This window comes from Ochlerotatus camptorhynchus, unplaced genomic scaffold (genome assembly GCF_037179485.1).
Source record: "Ochlerotatus camptorhynchus isolate MF236.1 unplaced genomic scaffold, CSIRO-AGI_Acam_v1.1 ptg000211l, whole genome shotgun sequence".
Taxonomy (NCBI): Eukaryota; Metazoa; Arthropoda; class Insecta; order Diptera; family Culicidae; genus Ochlerotatus; species Ochlerotatus camptorhynchus.
The window spans coordinates 2,151,892-2,171,512 of NW_027040701.1; the positions used below are offsets into that span (position 1 = coordinate 2,151,892).

At 37.2% G+C, this 19,621-nt stretch overlaps 1 protein-coding gene across 1 annotated transcript in view; it reads left to right on the forward strand.

Moving 5' to 3' along the window:
- tkv (thickveins) overlaps positions 1–19,621 on the forward strand; it is a 357,489-nt gene that overhangs the window by 217,013 nt on the left and 120,855 nt on the right. The window lies entirely within an intron of this gene.

The window sequence follows — 19,621 nt, forward strand, 5'->3', positions numbered from 1 at the left end:
AATCCAGAGCTTATTGTGCATTTGAGGCTTAAAATAAAAATCAGTGAAGCTATAAACAAATAAAGAGCCTGAGCCTGAGATCCCAAACTTTTTGAAATTGATGGTACTTAAAGACAGGATACATAATTTTAAAAATTGCGCAAAAAGCTTTCTTTTTTTTAAATATTTGTAGAAAAGTTTTGGGCGAAGGCTGAGGTTTTAGTGATTTCAGGGGTTGTGCTTATACCTTGTAGATCAGTGGTGGCCAAATTTCAGTCCGTGTTCGTGGTACTTGGATCTTTATGAAACGACAATCTCTGCACGAATTTCTTTATACATTTACGAATGTGTGGCCGAAATGATTGGCAAAAACACAAAATGCGGTTTAAAATATGACTATCAAACAACGATGACCATGGAAAAAGGGGTCGACCACCAATGACGTGGAGAGTCAAGAGGGGGTAGGGGAAGCGACTATCTACGGTTCATTTACACAGGGTGGCCAGGGATCCAGGAAAAACGGAAAATAACCGGAAATAACCCGTGAATTCTACGGGAGAACTGGGAAACTAATGAACTTTAATATATGGTCACTTAAATTATAAGTTGCATTTTTTGACGTAGGACTACGTCTTTGATTTCTATATGGGGGTACACTTTGTCAAAACCGAAAATGGAACATGTAACAAATTAAGAAAGATTTTGAACGTTAATAACTCAGCTGCCCCTGGTCCAATTTCAATAATTTTATCACCAATCGATCAGAAATATGGCTACGCATCGATAACAATGCTTCCGAATGTTGAATTTCAACAAGAAATTATTGAAAAACTGGTAAATGTCCAGTATTGTCCAAAAGCGTCGAATTAACTAACAAATCCACCAATTACCTACATGCATATGCTGCTTCCCCAGCACAGTCGTCAGAGAGTAGTAAGTAGACGAAACAAGTCGAAGTGGCATTCGCCTCCGATCCTCGGGCGCGTGCGAATAGGGAGGATGGAATTACCTAATATTTTGCACACTCATCGTCATACTCAAAACTACATGCTCCCGACGACCACACCACTGTGTGGTGGTGTTCGGTCGTCAAAATTAGTAGCAGCAGTAGCAGCAGTAGCAGTACTTTCGGCGTGTGGCGTTGAAAATTGTTCTCCAGTAAGAACGAAAGGCTGCCTGCAAGCAGCGAGCTGCAGAGCCCACATAAGCAACCATCAAAGGAGCGGCACCGCTATGCTATGGATCGGAATCAGTAGCTCTTCGTGAGTCGCTGCGGGTCGGTCATCTATGCCAAGCGTGTCAGCCTCGATCCAAACGACATACAGCTCGGCAGCCTCATCCGTGTTGAACACCCAGCTCAGAATTACTCAACCATCACTACAAAACGGTCCTTTTCAGGACCACCCTAAATTTGTTAAGAGTATTATTTGGACATTTGTCAAGGTCATCAGTTCCCGCAAGCAGCTAGCTATCAAGGCTCAACCTGGTCTCTATAGAAGGTGTGGAATTGTAGGCCCGAATGTATTGGTGAGATTAATCATCGTCCGACCATTTTCCAGAACACGCTGGTAAGAAGTGTTAAAAATCCAATTGAATTTGAGAGAAGTGGGAATTCAGTCCCCAGAATGCCAATAAAATCAAATTGGTGAGAAAATAAGCTCTCACGAGTTCAATCTCTCGAAGTCCCTCCTTTTTTACATATTCTGCGCAAACGATACTTTCCGCCCCGCCCCATTCATATAATTCGGAAGGAAATCCTGTGAGGGGTGAATTGAATACACTTTAATACCAAAATGCACAAAACTTAAAAATTAATAAAAAACAAAAAAAAAATCAAAATACACCTTTTAAAGTCGGGTAGATTAAAGAGGTTGAATTTATAAAGATACGACACGTCAAAATTGGAACAATCGATTGTCTGTCAAAGTCATAGGAAAAGTCATTCCAATCGAGCAGAAGACCTGTCAAATGGATAAGTTGTCGCCTCTTTAGAAATTCAGGCTCATTAGGGTAGATGAAACGAAAATACTCAAGTTGTCAGTCCCCTGGATTCTCTTCATCAACTTTCTCTTTGAAATAAATACTACAAATTTGATACGCTTACAAATAAAAAACGGAAAGAGTTAAGATAATTGATGATTGATCAATTTAAAGAACTAAATATTCACATTTGTTCCGTCCACTAGCGGTCCTACGTCAAGCTTCCGTTCGTGCACAGACCCTTCTACTTTTTTGTTTTACCATAATAACCTTCAATTTCTGCTTAGAACTTGAACTGTCATCGGATTCTCTTTAAGCTAACAATAAAAATACCCTTCGAACTTTTCTCTTACCTTGGAACTCTCTTCAGATTTCTCTTGAATTCAATTTCATATTTATTATATTTTTTAAATTTTAATCAAAACACTCAACAGTCTAGTCCTTTTTAAATTATACTCAGAACACTTTGAAGTTGGTTTATAATTCTTTTCCAGTTCTCGTCAAAATACTCTTGAAATTATTAAAAGTCATTTGATATCCTTCTCACGAATTCTCCTTAGAATCACCTAGGCATTCTCATTAAAGATCTACTCCTATGGAACTACTCCATTAATTACTAAGGAATTGAATTCAGAACTTCCTTAGAAATTCCTTAGAATTCATCTCAAAATTCCTAAGGACATTATCATAGAATTATCTTGGAAACCTGGTTAGAAATCGCTGTGGATGTTTATCTTTTTTTTTCTTGCATTAACATTTCAATTCCCTTCTAAATTGTTCACTGGTATTTTTCTATGAATTCTTCTCTTTTTTTTATTTTCTTGATACATTTCCAGGACCAAATTATGTTTATTTTTCATTCTGGCATGATCCCAGTGCGGCGTGATGTCAATAAAGCCAGTGACATTTGATATTGCACCCGTACTGATTATCACTTCCGACACTGATATTCATAGCAAGCATGATATCCAACGGTACAGTGTTGGCCTAATTTTAAGTTTTAAAAATGCAAATGCAAATGCTAAGAAAGCTAGGTAGATGAAAAATAAACTTATCCCGTGTACAGGGTGGCTATACCTACAGATTTTAAGTCATCTTGAAAAATGATCAATAGGGGAAATGGATGTAATGTCGGCCTAAATGCCCCTAATTTGGGCCCATATATAAATTCAGTAATCGACTAATTTTTTAATAGTGACCAAAAATATCCATTAGTATCTAGATAAAATTGATAAATTGCAGATTTTTAGCGATGGGCCCAATCTTAGATCCATAGGTCCACATTAGAGCCATTTCCCCTACCTATGTTTTGTTTTCCGTGTAGTCAGTCAATTTCATTGAACGCGATGCGTTTTACAACTTTAATCCGAACGGATGAGTTTTTTTTTTACGTTTAATCGAGTTTCTCTGTCTGTCTCCTAGCGGAGATGCTATTTTCTGTTTATCTCTTATTTGGTTCCGTATGCCGTTCGTCCTACTCACACTTACTTGTTATGATTACACTAGAGTCGGTGTATAACTATGTCCTTTATATAGGCTGTGTTCCATTTGTTGAATTTTCATTTAAATTTAACAGATAGAACATTTTCAAGTAAACCTGCTATTGTACCAGACTTATTTTTGACAGACCAGGAATCAATTTTGACAAACACCTTCTCGAAAAGCGGATGATCAACAATAGAGGGATTTTCGAACATTATAATTTATTTTCGAAGTGTCAAATTTAAGTGATTTTTTTTACAAATTGAACACAGCCATAAGGTCTGGACCAACAGGCTTATTGGTGTTAGTGAAATGTGCAAATGATTAGTGGTGTTCGTATTTCATTGCAATTTTTATCGTTTTACACGAAACAGCTGTTGACAGTGACGTAAATCTCACTGTTGGCAGTATGGAATGTTATGGCAGAGTGACGTCGTGACTTGAGTGCAGCAATGTTTACAATATTTTTGCTTCTAACACCAGCAAGCTGCATGTTGGCCTTGACCTTATATAAACGTCATTGGTTGTATAATGAGTCACGCCAAGAAAAAAAAAGGATGAACTCGCATCACGGTTTTCGAACGATTCCTTTTCTTTTCACTTGGCAACAGAGGAATTCTATATCAACTTCAAATGACTTCTAGCGGGGAAAAAATAGCGGCTGTAGTAAATAATTATATCAGTTATTTTGTCAAATTATCCTAACAAAAAATAGTAGAAATTCTCATTACTGTTCATTACCAAACGTATCCCTATGACAATTTAATGTTCACTGCGTGCTTATGATCATTTCTGCGATTATATGTTATATTTTATTGCAATACATTTCGTGGATTTTTCATAGCATCGTAATGTTTGTTTACTTTACACGATAGATAGCCGGTTTGACAGTTAAATAGGTAGACTTGACTTCACTCTTGGCGTGACTCATTACACACCGACTCTAGATTAGACAATCCAATGTGTGAGGTTCAGTGCTGTAAATTTTCATATCATTCGATTGCAGATGAACCCCTACAACCATTCAATCAATTCTGTGTAAACGAATTCTCACATGACCATAATTTGAAGAGCCCCTTTCTCATTCGAAGTTCATTGTCACTGTCAATTGAGTCACTCAGTATCATTTGATATACGACAGTGGAGTATGGAAGAAATCCAGGAAAATGGTCCCGAACAGATAAGTCGACCCGATGTCGGATCAATGTAAGGCTAATTTAAGGTCGATGTCGACCCAATGTCGTGTTAATGTCGGGTCAATTTTGGGTTTATGTCGGGTCAACATCGGGTTGGGGTTTGATAGAAGTCAGGTTGGTGTCGGGTTGGCTTAGCTTTTTCGCCGGAATGTCGACCAGAGCTCCGTTTGTGTGTAGGTTACACTCAATCGAATGATATATAGCGTTTCTCAAATGAGAATGATCCATGCCTTCGTCAAATGACTAAGCAACTGACATCACCCATTCGGAAGAGGTCCCCTTTGATAGCGAATAGCTACTTTTCTCATTTTCATCAAAAATGTTCAAATGATTTTGAGAATTTACAGCACTGGTGATGGCTCGGTTCGAAAATCCAAAATTGCGCGTGATTTGTTTTCATCCTTTACCCGCTCACAAAGGTATTAAGTTTCGGGAAGTCTTCTTAAGACGGCCTACCGATAACTAATTATAAAAATTTTAAGATGCTATAGATAATGAAAAAAATAATCTGGCCATCCTATCCGTGTCCCCTTATTCCGTTACAATCGGAATGTTTTTTTATTTAGGTTGGAGAAGTCACAAATTTTATCGTAATCTAAGATATACAAAAGTTCTAATATGTCCCGAGGATTGTGATCAATCACTGACCAATTCCGGCTAGTTTTGCAATGTATAATTGTATAATCTAATACCTTAGCCATGACATTTTTTACTGTATCTACAGAACCATAACATTACAGACAAACAGCCGTAGCTATTCGTTATCATTAATTGTGCAGCACACGCATTTAAAGTTTAATTTAAGTATCAGTATGACGTTTCTTTTCAATCAATTGAACTTGTATGCAACATTGCTTATGGCTTAGAAATCCAGCGAATAGCTCACCAGATTTTGAAGAAAAGGTTGTTCAAACTGTTTGTTTGTCTGTGATAATATTATTGTACTTACCCCAATCATTCAAGCTTCTTTTCTCAAATGCTCCACGATCCTTATCTTGCATACCGACGTTGATTGACTGCAATAAGTCACGCGCACTAATGACATTGATCCGACGCCTGATTGCCCATAAGCCACAGCTTTGTTCTGATGGATGAAAAAATATATCTCCAAAATCAGCTCCACCCGTTATTGGTTCTATTATAATTTTCCACTCCTCTCTTTGTGTCATCTCTCCGCCGCAACCGCGTTTGATTCCCAAATACGATCACATGACCGCGCGTCATTAGAGAACTCACAATACCTGGCCAATTTTGACACCGCAACTACTTTGATTCAACGCGTGATTGCTGCGCGCGAAATCATTAAATTAACATTAAACCGAAATAAACTAGCGATTAATGATTTGCATAAATTTTGCTTACCTTGCAAACAGCAACCGCTTGTTTGAAATAAATGATCCCTATTAAACGAACGTCGTGTGTCATGTTCCACGAAATGGTTTTGTACGTTCACAGATTCTGGCAACATTTTGGTTGACGACGACGGCAATAATGTCCCGTTGATAGGTAGATTTCGGTTTTTGGACGGAAAGGTAGATCGAAGATAGATAGGACGGCCGCAGAAGAAAATAGATTACTGAGTATTATGAATATTCCGATCGGCCCGTGATTTGAAGCGGGGGAGTGGCTTTTCGAACAGCTGCGGCATTCGAGATCGGGCTACATTTAAGCGGATTGGCATTTTATAAAGTATTTGGAGTTGCACGATTTCTTTCTTGATGTTCGAATGATGTTCTATTAGATCGTAACGAAATCTGATGATTCATTGTCTGAAGTCAGATACGGATTAGATTCGATCGAATGAAATACTATGTAAGTTTGTTCGCAATATCTGGCTGTATCGAAACCACTCAACACTGTTCAAAATATGCAAATTTGACCTTCTTACAATAGGACAAACGATAAATCCTATACGCGCCGACACCGTTCCAGGAAGGTGATGAAAGCATCGGCCTCGTATGCTTCTTTTATTGCTAAACCTGCAGCTTCCTCGGAATACCTGATTTCCAGTCGTGTGCTTCCGCGGCATCAGATTCAAACACCCTTTTGGCAGTGTCCACAGCCACCGCCGTCGTCAATGCAACAACCACCAAAGATTTATCGCCTAGGTCATAGCACCTTCCGAGAACCGAAGGGAAGGCGTTGGTAGAAAATTTAAATTTTTAATTGAAACTTATTAGCTGCAACAACAACAGCAAACGATCCCGTGTGACAACGAGACGGAAAGCACGGTATTATTGCTTTGTTTGGTGGCGGCACCTTAAACAGAGTGTCCAAATGTTTGTCCGACTGAGGTTTTCGATTTGGTCAGTCACGAGCAATCTGTGAAGTTTTATTTTTTGGAAATGTTATTGTAATTAGCTGCATTCGGTTATGGATTCAATCGCACCCGCTTAAGGCCGGCCGGTTTGAAAACCGACACACGTTCACCGCCTGTCAACGGAAATGTTAATTGGGTAATTTGAAAAATGGACTACCGTTTCACCGATAGGATAGGATGGATTTATTGGTATGTAATTGTTGGTAGTTGCTGGGTATCATATCTACACACTTAAAAATACCTAATTTTACACGTGACGGAATCCATCTTTGACATAATGGATGAGACGTAAACAAACATGTCATGTAAAATTAAGTGCTCCGAGACTGAAAAGTTCGTTACTCGACGAAAACTACGTTTTATTGAGCTGAATTTTGCTTCTATTATGACTCAATTTTATGTCAAAATTGGCGCTCGTATATGTCACTCTCAGAGCACCTGAATTTACATGATTCTTTCTAAGTGTGTAGCGTTAAGAACCTAACTGCAATGATCGATTCTCTTCTTCGATTTTCTATTTTGTTAATAACTCTGTGGGATTAACATTTCCAGGTGCGAGTGCTGTGCCTTTCAAAAATTTGTCATAGCATTGATTGGAACGAAAAATCGGAAAAATTGTTCGCTTAACTGTAACAGTTGAATGAGAAAATCGGTTATCGCATCGAAGAAAAAGTACCGACTCCGACTGTGATGAAAGCATAATTTGAAGCTAGAACCTAATTTGATCCACGTGCAACTTTGTTGGCTCATGGCCGGTTTGATTGAATTTAAATGCCTATTATGAAAACTAACATGAACCGTCTATGCCCTGCTATACTGATGATTTTGTCCTAATAAAATTTATCATAGGGTAGATAACTACTGCGGCCTAATCGCGCATTTTGGGCCTATCGAGCAGAAAACTTCAAATAAATCCATGATTTCAGAGTTAACATGTCAAATATGCGTTTGGTACGATACTTCAGTTAAGGGGTTACGCCTACCCGCAAACTTTCAAAAAATCGATTTTTTTTTATTGTCCTAATCGAAAGTATATAAAGTCCAGAATATTTCCTCAAAAGGTCAAGTTGATCCGATGAAAATTGTGAAAGTTATGCGACGTACAAACATATTCACTTATAGTGGACTAAACCCAACTTGCAACTTTAAACGCGATTATCTCGGAATTATATTTTCAAAAACGGTGCCAAAAATTTCTCGATTCGTCCGATTCGTTTTGATTTCTGTTCAGTACTATTTTGTGCAGTCCACGATCGTTCGGATTTCGGCTATCATTTAATTTCGATTTTTTACAGCCGATCAAAGACAAATTTAAGGATCAAAAATCGACACTTCAACTTTGCAAGACCGCCATTTTGTCAAAAAAATTAAAAAAAAAAACGAACGATCAAGGACTAGTTTAACACATGCTTAACGATTTGGCATGGTTTTTTTTATTTCAGATGATTACATCACAAACCGCAGTTGGCACCGCAAAAAGCGTTTTTTAGAACATCGTTCACAAGGAGCAGCCGTGCGGGGCACCAGAACCTCGTTTTTACAGCATCGACTGATAAATGTACCATTTTATGTGTGTTCAATAAACGGCAGAAAACCGATTTTCAATAAAAAAAAATCAAAACTTTCGCTTTTTTTCGGTCTTGCAGGTAGGCGTAACCCCTTAATAAGCTACCTAACGAAGTCAATGAGAACGCGTGATATGAAGGTTTGCACCCATTATTCCCAAAAACAAAAAAGGCCGAGTTTAGAACCGGTAGGCCGAGTTTGGCGTCAAGAAGTAGTGTTAGACTCTTGACAATATCTCAACGATTGGTTTCTCTTTATCAAATCTTACGGTACGCATGGAAAGGTAAATAAATTTCAAAGCCATCAGTAATAATAACATTTCGTCTGGTGCTAAACTGCGCTAGATTAAGAAATACTAAGTGCAGGTTGTGCTTAATAGGCCGGAAATGGGGTAGTTAATCCTACTACAAATTAAGACGTAATGCTTTCAATTTTTTTTTTTAATTTCTAATTTCACGTTGGCATATTGTAAAATTATTACTATTTTCCATGTGAACACGGTTTGTAGGGCACATAACAAAGCAACAAGCAAGTGAGACAAATTTTTAAACCTCACAGAAAGGATAAACATTAAGACTTTTGAGATTAGACAGATACCAAAGAAAGGAAGGTCATCTCTGCTTCAAAAAGTGAAAAAAATCGATGTACTTTAGAGTGCCCCTAGCGGTGGAAAATACGCTTTTTACACTGAAAATATTGGTAGCATTATACCAGTTTCAATGACAGGTACAAGTACAGCTTGGCTGCTTTAAAACGGTTTTATAAAAAATGAAATATTTTTCTACCAATACAATTCATTCGTATAGTAACGTATACGGTAAAGTAGAAAACTAAAAATTCCAACACGGGCCATTTTTTCCCCTCTGTGTTGAATTTGTACAATCTATCGATTTGAAACATGCTTATGACGGTAACCCTAAACCGGTATTGTCGATCCACTTGGAGCTGGAAAATATGACCCGTGAAAAAAATAAAAAAATAAAATATATGACTTGTTTTATACGTTAAACCTAAGGTATAGTGCGCTGAATAGCGCATCATTGGGTGATTACAAACAAGAAAATAAATCGTTTTTCGCTAGTCTGATTTTCTAGTTTTAAAGTGGAACGACAATATTATACTCGTATTAAATCCCGATCACAAATGTCCGGCTGATTTGGTACGACGTTGAATATTTAGCAGATTTTCCAAACAGGGACTTTTAAAAGTTAATCAAAGTTGAAGTTAGCCGCCATTAATGTAGAACTGGAATCTTCTCTCGCTTCCGCTCTCACCAAGTTTGGGAGGATGGTTACCAATTTGGAATCTGTTGGTTACGTCTGAAGAAAACATATATGTTCCAAAAATATGATGGTATCTTAGATTTGTGGATAAAGGAGCACAGCTAAAATTAAGACCATGCTGGAGGTGGCTGTGTTCTCATTCCGGTTAAGTAAAATATTTTTACGAGTTGGACAACTTCTCGACTTCCTTGGGAATACGGTATTATTGTGCTTGCAACACAATATACGAATGCAAAAATGGTGCAGGCTAAGAAAGCTCTCCATAAACAACAGTGGAAGTGCTCAAAGAGCACTAAGTTGAGGGGGTTAAAGGGGTACAAGTGATTTTGATCGATTCTCTTCATCAACTTTCTCTGTTAATAATCACGGCTTTACTAACCGATTTCACACTATTTCTACATAGGTAGTTTGTTAAAGAGATTTTCAGCTGTCATGCAGGATAGCAACCGCATCAAGGAATATGTTTGCCACTGAGTCATTAACGAAAGATAAAGTCGACGAAGAAAATCAATCAAAATCACTTACACCCCTTTGCCTCTAATACCCTCTGTTGAGAGCAAGCGTAAAGTTCTAGTTGGGGCATAATAGCTAAAGAAGAAAAAGAAGAAGAATATTACATTTTTTCGTTAAACCATTACTCAATTAGAATATCGAATGAATCCTGAAATTAATGGATAAATGCAGACAGGATCTCTTGAACTGTTAATCTAGATATGTCCAATATATTCATAAACACATCAAAACTTGTTTGTACAAATTTTTGTGCGCTTTAAAACAACAGTTCGTTTTAAGCAGGATGAACTGTTAAGCTAACGGTCATTTCTAAACGTAGTCAGAAATTATACCATTGTATACCAAATTGAACTGGCTTAAACGAACACGCTAAATATAAAATGATTAGAGGAAGAAAAAAACAGATCTTTGAACACCACTTGGCACTGATGAAGTCTGCAAGTAGTAGACGAAATACGCGAATCTGTCAAAAGATAAGCAATTATAACGGAATTTAAAGGAAATAAACCAACCCACTCAAAGCTCTTCATAAAAGGATTCCGTTAAGAGGTTCGACAAATTTAAAGGAAAAAAAAAAACGATGTTAATTTTTCAATCGTCAGAGTAAACACTTTCTGGTTCAGCGTTTGCATGAAGTTGCTGTTCCTTTCTTTGCAGATACAGACATAGAGTTAAGGGTTTTTGTTCTTTTTCATTGTTTTTTTTAGATGAATACATCTTCAAATTGACATGAACACATTAGTGGTGAGAACCCAATCTGACTCGTCCGGGTTTAAATTTGCGAGCCTTTTAAAAACCATATCATACATTTTCTTTTGTTTTTTTTTTTTATTCTCCTCAAAATCAATATTATCTACTTTTTACATTGTTTCCATGCCTAATATCACTTGAGACAGTAGTAAATAATTTTGGCCAGGTTTTTGCCCTGGTTACTCTCCTGTGCACTCCTTAGATTGACGAAAATACATAAATACGTCCAATAAAGAAATTCCATCCTTCAAAATATCTACTAAGACCTTGTTATTCATATTAAGTTGCTGTGCTATTCACTAGCGTATCACATCAATAAAACTAGCAATCAAGCATATTATAGGTTCAGAGCCAGGCACGCTTAATTTACTCTACAACTACAATAAAAAGATATCACACCCCTACTAGTCCGAGTAATCCTACCATGAATGGATGTCCACTCCAAGATCGTTCAAACCGTATCGCGTCCTCGTCAAACCATTGCGACCATTAAATCGAAGCTCAATCAGCGGTGCCCATTCAATCCTGCCACTTAAAACCATAATAATCCTATTCATGTCACAAATCCGACATCAAGCACTTAAATTTGAACAACCTTCACACCTTCTTCCCGGACCATCTCCATCCACGGAGCGCAACGCGACGAAACCTTATCTAATCCAACATCGCTCTTTTGGGCACGCGGATGTCACTCTTTAATTTTCTTCGGTCATATTGTGAATCGAAGGGGTTGCGAGAATTAATTTTGGACCATAGCCAATCTGGCTTCTTCCACTACAACGTGGCATTTAATCGAAATCGAATCAACCATCACCAGACGGATGAAAGATACCAACCGGCAATCTTCGATCGTCAGTCGATCGTAACTTTTGAAATTTATGTAATTTCTACACTCTCACTTTGGGCGAGAAGCGCTCGGCCAAGTAGAACTAATTTCGAAGCGAAGGAAGCGATTCCCATTACCAATTAGGCATGCACGGTGTAAGCAAGAGCGAGTAATATGCACTTTGGGCTCTCAAGGAATCGTGCTTCTCGCTTCGTTAGAATATTTTCGTTTAGTTTCCATACCGGGGATGTTGGAAGTGGCTGCCCCGTCGCCGTCGCGACCAAACGGGTTGATATCGGCGGTTTTCAAAGAGGAAGGTATAAATTCATCAACAAATTAAGATAAGCGTAAAGTTCTTTGAAGAAATGCCGTCTAGTGCATTCTTCTTTTCCTGATAAAAGTAAAATGTTCAAATTTCCTCTGAGAGCTGAATGTGATATATTCCAACGACACTGATAAATTGCCGGACAAGTTTGTTAATGGGATAATCCTATCCGCCATTAATTCTCCAGAAGCAAAACATCGCGGCCGTTTATTGATTTCGGATCGCGAAATTCCGTGATTTATCGATGTTCACTTACAATCAACCGAACGCGCGGGGCTGTCGCTTTCCGAGAACCAGGTGTTTCATAAATCATACAGCTCTGCGGGTCTCCAAATTGTGTCACACGCACACACACACACATTTCTTCGAAGGGGGAATGTGTGTGGGCGAGCGTGATCGCACCGTTGGAACGGAGGCTTTCGGAGGACCCACATAACAATATAACGCATAGAATGTCTAATTCCCCCTTCTCGGGTTCAGCATCCGGATTCAACTTGGGTGGTATCGAATGTGTGGTTGTGTGGGTTTCTTCACTTGGTAAAGCTTCATTATGGATCGCTCTTTAGGAACGAACGAGCTGAGACAGGTTATTAATAATCACACCTTCTTGGTACCATATGGATGAAATAAAAAACAGGCATGGCTCAAGTTGCTTAAGTCAATTGTATGCTAATGACTAAATTGACTCGCGCACGGCAGATAAAGTGCAGCTGTTTATTAAGCTGGCCAAATCAAACGTAGCTGGAGATGATCTTTTGACTTGATCGATTCTATTAATCTTTTCAGAATTGTTGAGTGGCTTCATAATGACAGAATTGGTCGGTGGGATTTGATTTCTCAATTTTATCTGCTGCTTCTCAATATATAATAATATATAATAATAATGTTGGATTTTACTGAGATCAAACGTCGAACAAAATGTTACATGTTTAGAAAGTAGTTAGAAAGTTATAGTTATTTTTTTTTTAAATAATATTTTACCAGATTTTTCTTCTTCAACAAAACATACGTATGCACATAATGCTACTGTTGAAAACTTGCCGGTAATACAGTCAACTCTCCCTTACTCGATATTTTCCCTATCTCAATGATTTTCAAATTCCCCTCAATTTTGTAAGCATCGCTCCCTCCCTAACTCGATTTTTCCCTAACTCTATGCATCCCTTGCTCGATGTGCTTTGATTAATTTCCCCGTGCATTTTTACCTCCCTAAGTCGATTTAATATTATTGTTTTCCAATAATTTTGGATAAAGCTGTACTCATTATCCATAATGATTCAATATTGAGCTTAACTGTGATTTAATTTTTTTTTTTCAAGAAATGTAAACACAAATTTTTACCTTGACTAATTAACATTAAATATGACTTCAAATTTTATATGAATCTCACAACTAAATAGACTTTTGAATTATTAAATCTCGCGTAACTTTTCAAAAGGACCAATACCAATCCGCCATTTCGAGAAAATCGAAGTTGAAATTCGACAGATTATTAAATTAACTGTTTAGAAACAATACCTTTCGTAATACTATTTTTACCGTAGGTCAGTGAATAATAACGTTGAACATTCAGTAGAAACGGTAAAATCACAATTTTACTTTGAATTTCATGCTGCAATATAGAAAAATCACATAGGTCGTTTTGACTAGTCAAGTTGTGCATCGAACATGTTATATTGGACAATTTCGATGACATAATTAATGCGTGCTACATTGGACGTTTTGTTCTACATGATTCTAGATTCCCTTTCACAGATTTCAAAATAGAGTACCTAACACCGGATAAATTACTGGTACCCGAGCTGGTTTTTTTTTAGTTTGATTCGTTTTCTAAGCGCTTTCTGAATATGAACACCACATTTCCGAAATAACAATCAAGCACCCAGCATTTCAAACTGTGCATGTTGCCTTTGCTTAGCTGTCAATTTGGCCAGGTTTTATCAACTATACTGAAATAATCCTTGTGAAATATTTCCATACAATAAATAAGTGTTTGCTCATAATTTGAGATTATTTGGAATTCGAATCAGAATGTTATCTTGCTGCTGCTAAATATACTGCAATAGTACTAGACTGAAAGTCGCTACAATAAAGGAAAATTTACTGCAATATCGAAAATATCGAACTGATTTGAAACATCGCTCAGAATTTTGGTAGTTCATATTTCTGAAATTATTACTGCCTTCTGATATGATCGGATATTTGGAGATTTTTGGAGTTATGTTGAAAGATGCACTTAAACTTTGGAGCATACCTGTTGCAGGGCTGGTAGCAGGTCACTTTTTAGTGACTTGGTCAGTACTTTGAAGCCTATTTTTAAACAAAAAAGTCACTATTTTCCTAAAAATAGTCACTAAAGTCACTTTTTCACTACACTGGAGTCGCTTTTTACGCGGTTTTTTTTTACACGGTTTTCTTTTACGCGGTTTTTTTTTACGCGGATTTTGGAATTTACGCGGTTTTTTTTTACGCGGATTCCGGAATTTACGCGGTTTTTTTTTACGCGGATTTTGGTTTTTTTTACGCGGATTTCAGAATTTACGCGGTATATCGCTTTTTACGCGGTTTTTTTTTACACGGTCTTTTTTTGCTCGGTTTTTTTTTACGCGGATTTCGGAATTTACGCAGATTCCGGAATTTACGCGGTTTTTTTTTTACGCGGTTTTTTTTACGCGGGACGTATCACCCGCGTAAAAAGCGACTCCAGTGTACTAAAATAGAGTGAAATTTAAAAATATCAACTAAATGCTTAAATTAAGTAAGAAAGTCTACAGTAGTTTTAACAATATAAACAAATATGTTAAAAAATTGAAAATTTTAACCAGGGTGACCAGTGAACAGCAAAACTTTAGAAGACCAGGAAAACTATTAGGAAGAGCCATCAGTTTCGATTGAAAATCGTGGAAATAATACCTTCTTTTCCAGAAAATAAAATGTAAATCTTGTAAACTTTCCAAAGGTATTTGTCTGCGATGGATTTTCAAAAGACTTTCAAGAATGTTTAAGAACTTTAAAAAATCAGAATTAAATTTTAAGATAATTTTAAAGGATTCTAGGGATGACACCAAGATATATCAGAGAAGAAAACCAAAGTACATATATACTAAGAAAGTCTCGTGTAAAATTAAGTGCTCTGGGGACCGATTTCTTCATCACCGCTTTAATCTTACGCCAGGTTTACCTATATAGTTAAACTTTGCATAACAAATTCGAGCGTCGCTTTTGAGTGTTGTTTAAATTATAAGAGACGCAAAATTCAGCTCCGAAACAATTTTAAAAATAATTCCTATATAATTGAGAGTGCATTTTAACGAGAGTTCTGAAATAGAAGAATTCTATGATGATTGGATGAGGATTCTATGTCCAAATTCTAATAAGAATTCAAAATTAGTTCTGATGAAAATTCTATGATTATCCAGTGAACTCCAAAGATTGCCTCTGCGGATAGTTCTAACAAAGTTCTGGGGTGATTTCTGAAGATACTTCCAAAAGAATTCTAAAAAGTTCGAAATAAATTTCGAGAAGAATTACAATAGAATAGAATTTTCAGGGTTCAATCTCAAAGGAATTCTGAGAAGAGTTTCAAAGTTATTCTGTTATGGATTTTTGTTTTGAGAATTCTGAGGAAATACTAAATATTGGAATTCTAAGGAGAATACGAATTGAATTTTCAATTGAATGCAGGGAAGAAGTCTAATAATAATTATGAAATTTCTGAGATTAATGGCATAGAAATTCTAAGGAGAATTCAAATGAATTTAAACTGGATTTATGAAAGGAGCCTTCAGGAAGCTCCTAGAAGAATCAATAAAAAAAAATCGAAAATAATCTACTTTAACTATGCGTGAATTTAACGATTTACATAGTCGGAGATGCTTAACGTCAAATATCGGACTTAAAGTGGAGATTTTATACGATAGATGAGGAGATTAAATTATAGAGTTGATAGTTCCATTATAGTACGGCAGTGTGAAAATAATTGTATATACAAAGTAGAAATCGAGCAAAGGACAATTGTAAGGAAGGTACGAATCGGGTAGTGGTTTACGTCAGATGGCGTCATGAGTGTGAAACAATCCATAGAACTGTTTTCGCACATCGGAGGTATATGAGCAAATCGGCGATCATTCCTTTTTGCGGTGGCAGGAGGAAGCACGCCTCACCATCCCTCATTAACGGATGGGTTTGGTAAAGAAGATGCTCTACCCGATTCGTACCTTCCTCAAAATTGTCCTTTGTTCGCTTTCTACTTTCTGTATACAAATTTCACACTATAACGGAACTATCAACTCTTTACTTTCATCTCTTCAACTAACGTATGAAATGTCCACTTTAATCCTGACAGTTGATGTTAAGCATTTTCAACTACGAAAATAATCTATTTCCAAGAATTTTGTTGATTATTCTGCAATATTATTTTTGTAAAAGCTTATTTGCCTCAAAGTTTTAGAGAAGGGGAATTATTCTAAAAAAGTTCTTGAGAAGAAGAAATTCTGTGAAATTTTTTTAGCGAATTATGGAAGTTATCTACCTAGATATATTACAATTTCAAAGATTGTAAACACAGAAAAAAATGGGAATTACTGTTTGCTAGTCATCATGAATAACGTAAGCAAATGTAAATTATTCAAATCACTTCGGTTGTGAGATTCTACTAAATAAGAGGAATTTATGAAATTTTATTTTATGTTGCATGACATAAAAAGTTTATTTCAATATCATACCGTATTTGAATTTCTAAGTTACCATATAAATGGTTACTTATTTAGTGTTTAAAAGTCACTATTTGGTCACTATTTCCGTAATTTTAGTCACTAAAGAGTGCCGGCGCCGGTGGTGTAGTGGTAAGCGTGACTGCTTTCTAACACCCCGATGGGTCTGGGTTCAATCCCAGCCGAGGTCGGTGGGATTTTTCTGAGGCATAAAAATCTCTAGTCACGTCTTCCTTCGGAAGGGAAGTAAAGCCGTTGGTCCCGGCCCATGTGTGTTGAATGGGTGCGATATCCTACGCAGGTGTGGAAGCTGCCTTCCTGCACATTCGATTGCCGTCAATGGATGGCAATCGATGTCCGTCGGTGATTGGCCGACGTTAAATAAAGGAAAGAAGTCACTAAAGTCACTACTATTATATCGCATTAGCACTACCAGCCCTGCTATTGCCGTAACGAGAAGTTTACTGCCACGAAAATAATTTTTTGGGTGTTTTGATTTTTATAAAAATATTGGAAAATAAATTAAAAATCCAAGAAAATCTGATTTCTTTTGTGAATCTTAAGAAAATTTACGTGTAAAAATATTTTTACTAATCCATCATTTAAAAAAAAACACAAAATCAAAAGGTCTGTTTTTGCGGTATTTTTTAAAGAATCACTGGAAAACAACTGATTTTCAAGGGTTTTTGAAATAATTTTTCATTACTTTTACAAACAAAATGTAAATTTATCGTTGGCGGTGGTAACCTGAGCAAAGCTGGAGATCAAATTGAAATCAAAGTTTGATGTTATGATGTAATTTATTTTTAATACTCCAGTTGATCTCATTTTGGTTGACTAACACAGCAAAAATGAGAGCAACATTTTGCACTGTTGAATCAAACGGAAAAGTAATCCTGCTTTCAATTAAATTAATGTGAGGGATACAGCTCTTGCATTCATAATATTTAACTGAATAAAGGGTGATACGGTCAAAATTTGGTCAAGGGAAAACGCGTGTAAATCGGTGAAATCGTTTATTTAAAAAATCAAATTAAATTTCTTTTTCAAGTTCAATTAGTATAAAATTCAGGAAAAATATTCAGTTAGGCTTCCGCTTTTCCAAATCCGAATTGCCGGGCCTTACGCTTGACCCCTGCCATCAGATTTTGTACAGCCACCTTGTCCACCTTCTTCGCCGCAGAAAGCCAGTTTGCCTTGAACTGCTGCTCGCCCTTAGCAGTTTTTTTGGTCTTCTTTAGGTTCCGCTTGACAATAGGCCAGTATTTCTCAATTGGGCGGAGCTCTGGCGTGTTGGGAGGGTTCTTGTCCTTGGGAACCACCTGCACGTTGTTGGCGGCGTACCACTCCATGGCCTTTTTACCGTAATGGCAAGATGCCAAATCCGGCCAAAACAGTACGGAACAACCGTGTTTCTTCAGGAAAGGCAGCAGACGTTTATTCAAACACTCTTTCACGTAAATTTCTTGGTTGACAGTCCCGGAAGCTATGAAAATGCTGCTTTTCAAGCCACAGGTACAGATGGCTTGCCAAACCAGATATTTCTTTGCGAACTTTGACAGTTTCATGTGCTTGAAAACATCTGCTACCTTTCCCCTTCCTTTTGCCGTATAAAACTCCTGTCCCGGAAGCTGCTTCTAGTCGGCTTTGACGTAGGTTTCGTCGTCCATTACCACACAGTCAAACTTCGTCAGCATCGTCGTGTACAGCCTCCGGGATCGCGCATTGGCCGTCGTATTTTGTTTATCATCGCGATTTGGAGTCACTACCTTCTTGTAAGTCGATAGTCCGGCTCGTTTTTTGGCTCGATGCACGGTTGTAGACGATACACCCAGCTTATTTGCGGCATCTCGGAGAGAGAGGTTAGGGTTTCGCTTGAAACTACCGGCAACTCTCTTTGTCGTCTCAGCGGCTTCCGGTTTTCGATTTCCCCCCGATCCAGACTTCCTGGCTGTCGACAAACGTTCCCCAAACACTTTAATTACATTTGTAACGGTTGATTTGGCAACTTTTAGCGATTTTGCCAACTTTGCGTGCGAGTAGCTCGGATTTTCGCGATGCGCGAGCAAAATTTTGATACGCTGCTCTTCTTGCTTGGACGGCATTTTGACAACTGAAGAGTGAATTCCAAATTAAAAATAGGAGCAACATTCTACACACACACCTTCAAAATGAGGGGTGTTCAGGTTTTTTAAATGCAAAATTGAAAGAAATACGTCAAGTTGATATTGACCAAATTTTGACCGTATCACCCTTTACGGGCTGAATGGTTAAATCCATGCTTCTCACGCTGAAAGACTTGATCTCAAATCTCACCCGGGCTAGTCACGACCGTGACCTAAAATGTGATAAACAAAACAAATAAACAATAATCGTTAGCGCAACGACAGATGAACGTAAATTTAATTTTAAACAAGAGATTAACTGTAGAACTTCAAGTTAAGTTGCTGCCATATCGATTTGCTTTCATTTTGTTAACCGACTTTGCTCGGGAAGCTTTGCGTTAAAACCATTGCTGTATTTGTAGTACTAATTTAGTTAAGTCAGTTTATTTAAAATTTGGAAATAAGTTGCGCTCCAAGTTAATTAACTACTATACATCATGGCTTTGACTGTTTAATATTCAAGCATATTGCATGTCATTCTGATTTTGAATTCAAGTTCTTCTTTCTTCTTTTGTTTTATTATA